Source organism: Gymnogyps californianus, unplaced genomic scaffold (genome assembly GCF_018139145.2).
Source record: "Gymnogyps californianus isolate 813 unplaced genomic scaffold, ASM1813914v2 HiC_scaffold_112, whole genome shotgun sequence".
In the NCBI taxonomy this organism is placed as follows: Eukaryota; Metazoa; Chordata; class Aves; order Accipitriformes; family Cathartidae; genus Gymnogyps; species Gymnogyps californianus.
In genome coordinates, this window is record NW_026113993.1 from 169,605 (window position 1) to 173,637 (window position 4,033).

Below are 4,033 nucleotides of genomic sequence, written 5' to 3' on the forward strand. Positions count from 1 at the left end.
TTTTTTTTCCAGGTCAGTAATTTTTGTACTGAGTGTTCAGGGGTGGCAAGGTGGTTTAATAGGATGCATTTTTTCTTTATTCTAGGTGCATTGCATCTTCCTGGAATTCCTGGCTTTATTGAAGATGGAACCTTGTTTTCTTCACCAGCGTTGCTGTATGCTGTGTAAGTTGCTGCTATCTCTCTTAACAGGGCTGATGGTGAGATTATCTGGCAGGGGTTAGGGTGAGCATCTTGTCTGCATCTGTATATGGAGTTTTAGCAGTTCTCAAGAAAGGGGCAGGGACATACGGCATAGTGTCTTTCAGGGTATGGGATGGCTCATCGCCTTTCCCGATCGCCCACAGAGAACTGTGTTGTCCCTAGAACCTTTGCAGCTTGTGGCAGGCCCCTTGTAGATTCTAAGCATCAGGAGTTTACTTATGTTGTGGGCCTGCAGCAGAGCCCAGAGTCAGTGGGAAGGTGTAAGATAGGAGGTGGCCGCAGAATGCAGGGTGCGGCTGAGAAGAGCAGCTCCTGAGGCGCGGCCGATGCGGGGTGTTCAGGGGTGCAAATACAGGGCAGGAGCTGTCAGGAAGCAGTGGGGTTCCTTCCCGGACAGTTCAGGAGAGGAGAAGGGGTTTGTAAAGTTTTGAGACTGGGGGATGGCTGGGAAAGGGAGGAGGGTTGTCAGCCTTTCTCAGATGGGTTTTGCAGTTGGATTTGGATGTTGATGAGGTCTGTTCTGTTTTAGTTTCCCCATAGCTGACGGGAGGTACGACAAGGTCACAGGAGATGCGGCGTAAACCATCCGGGCCTCTGCATCTCAATATGCAGGGCTGAATGTCAGATGAGTCTCGTCTTGTAAAGACATTGGATACATAAAAATATACCCCCCAGAACTCTGAGGTCTCTGCTTCTCCCTGTGCTTTTTACTTACTTCATTCCCTGACTTAATTTGTGCGTCCATCCCGGATGTCCCAGTCCTTGTTTACTTAGAGTCCCTGACTAGGCACTTCTTTTCCAGTGCAGGTTTGTGTCATTGTCTTCCTGGAATGTTTTGGAGAAGAGGATGCGTATTGTTTGTGCTCGTAACAGTCTGCAGCCAGGGGTCATCTTTTATCGCAGTCCCGGGCACGCAAGCTTTTTCTGTTATTCCAGTTTTGCCTTTTTCCTGAAGTGTCCACTGAGGTTTCCTCTAGCGTCAGTCATGGCAGTTATGTTCTCTTGTTCTTGTTTACCTATTGTTTTTTGGCAACCAGTTTCTGTAGTTGTAAGGTGTCCATTTTAGATCTTTGAGTCACCATGTCACGCCATTGTGGTTTCTCCATCGGCTAACGCCACTGTAATTCCCTTAGGGGCTTTGTAGGTAAGGAGGTAGGTTGGGTTGCTTGTTTTCTGTGTGCCATACCATATGTTATTCAGGTCTTGATGTTCCCATGGTTGTTTTTGTGTTAGGCGAGCACATCGGTAGCTATACCGAGGGTCTTGTGTGCCTCCACTCTCAGCATAATGCGAACTACTTTTGTGTTTTTAATGGCGGCTGTTGTTGGAATCTAGATGGTATTCCTAAATGGAAACGAGACCGCTGGAATTGTTAAGCTGTCTGATCAGCATCCGGGTGACGTGTTCGATATTGTTTTTGCAGATGCAGCGGGACGAGCTGTGTGCCAAAGGGCAACAGAGGAGAGGCGAGCGGAGCGCTGTAAGAAGGTGAGTCGGTGAGTGGTGTTGGAGGGAAGATGCGACTAGTGGCTTATGACTAGCTTCTAGGGTTTGGGTTACTTTTTCTTATTTTGAAGGTGCAAAGCGGGATATCGGCACCAGAGCTGATTCGGGCAAGGTGAGCCATGTCTGGTGGGCTGAAGGAGCAGTTATTTTTCAGGTGTTGTAGCGTTGGTGAAGTTAGAAGCATCCCTTGTTGTTTGTCTTTTACAGGTGGTACCCGAGCCTCGACGTGGCAACCTGTAAACAGCAGAGGCAGGGCGGGCGAGCGGCCAAGGTAAAGGAGCGGGAGATGGGAATCAGTGCGGACAGGCCGTGGTTTTGGGCAGTATCTCAGTGTCGTGGTTTAACCCCAGTCAGCAGCCAAGGACCACACAGCCACTCCCTCACTCCCGGTCGTCCCCCCCCCGACTTGCTCCTGGTGGGATGGGGAGGGAAAGAAGGCAGAACTCATGGGTTGAGATAAGAACAGCTTAATAACTGAAGTAAAATATACTACTACACTATAATAATAATAATGAAAAGGAATAGAACAAAAAAGGAGGGGGGGGGAAGAAAAAAAAACCAACAGTGATGCACAATGCAATTGCTCACCACCCGCTGACCGATGCCAGAGCTGCGATCCGTGCCTCCGGCCAGCTCCCCCTGTTTATGTACTGGGTGTGATGTTCCATGCTATGGAACACCCCTTTGGCGAGTTTGGGTCAGCTGCCCCGGCTATGCTCCCTCCCAGCTTTTTGCACACCTGCTTGCTGGCAGAGCATGGGAAACTGAAAAGTCCTTGGCTTAGATAAGCGCTACTCAGCAACAACTAAAACATCAGGGCGTTATCAACAGTATTGTCACACTAAATCCAAAACACACACTGTACCAGCTACTAGAGAGTTAACTCTGTCCCAGCCGAAACCAGGACACTCAGCATGTGTCTTTTGCTTTGGTTTTTTTCAGATGCTGCAAGAGGCTCAGAGGGGCGAAGCCGCATGCTGAGGAGCGGTCCGAGAAGGTGAGGCGGTTGTTGGCCGGGTCGGTGTCTAATAGCAAAGTATTATATGGCAACTCGGTTAAGCATTTCTCTTTGGTCTCGCAGGCGCCATGCAGGCAGCCTTTGGAATTGGATGAGCATTTGAGGTGAGCTGGGGTGGTAGAGAGGAGGAGCATGGGGCTGTGATTTCTCACAAGCGCAACGGTAGCTTTCTGTCTTTTGGTATCTTAGGTGCCACAAGCGATGACGGCCACAGCGTCCGACACTGGAATTCCTGCAGAGCAGGTGAGCGGAAGGCCACGTTGCTTTTGAGGAGGAGGGCGGTGTGGAAGAGGTCTGTGTCGACTGGCACCATGCTTAGTGCTGGCACTGGTATTTTTGCAGATGATGAAGAGGAACCTGGCAACTGCAGGAATATCCTGGTTCACTGGTGTGTTTTTTGCTGAGGATGGATTCAGACCCCTGGCCGTCTGACAGCTAAGTTGAGGGACTGGGGATCACTGCCCTACAGTGTGTAATTTTGACTTCAGTTGGAAAGAAATTGTCCAGAGCGGAAATCTTTCTCGTTCAAAGAAGTTGCATTTTATTGAGCTTCCCATCAGAGTGGCTCTTCAGAGGTGATGTACTTGGCAGTAGAAGTCACCAGCAGCAAGACTTTTCACTCTCTTTTAAAAAAAAAAAAAAAAAAAAAAAAAAGAAAATATTTACTTCCTTCCAAAGACCCAAGCACAACAAGTCTTCCAAAAGTCGATGGCATCGCTGGTCTTTGGGTTCTCAGTTGTAACGGTTGAGATATCATAAAAACATGTTCCTCTGTGTGCTTCAGTACAGCCAAGAGCATTAGCAAATCTACCAGTCCTTTTTCATAGCCTTATGTATTGCAGCACTGGAGACTGGATTTTTTTTTTTCTTTTTCAGAAGATCCCCTATATGGTTTTACTTGTATCTCTCACTGTTTTTTCTGTCATAAATGAAACTTTAAAAAAAGTTAAATTGTCTAACTCGCAAATTGACTTGCATTGTTTAAACTGTAACTGCCAAATGCTGTAGCATGTAATTTAGGTGTACTTAAGCAGTTGGGTATTTTGTCTAAATCTTGAAAAAGACAGGCAACTGAATGTTATGGGTTTTTTTTCCCTGATCTTTTGACGGAGTGCTCTGAAGTCCTTTATTTCTGTCTGGCTTTCAATGGTGCATTTCCCTGGCAGTTCGGTAGCATCTCTCGTGGGCACTGCAGCTGGCCAGATGTCCATCTAATCATGTAACACAAAAAAAACCCCTTGTCAACTTACAGCTGTGTATTTTGGAGACAGGTAATTTAATGGTATCAATTCACAGCTATGCAAGT

General features: G+C 47.4%; 1 long non-coding RNA gene across 1 annotated transcript; it reads left to right on the forward strand.

Annotated features, from left to right (window-relative positions):
* Positions 1-1,945: 1,945 nt before the first annotated feature.
* Positions 1,946-2,963, forward strand: LOC127027969 (uncharacterized). Its single transcript, XR_007767901.1, has 4 exons — positions 1,946-1,980; positions 2,652-2,706; positions 2,791-2,831; positions 2,917-2,963. It is a non-coding gene; the product is annotated as an uncharacterized LOC127027969 (long non-coding RNA).
* Positions 2,964-4,033: the final 1,070 nt, after the last annotated feature.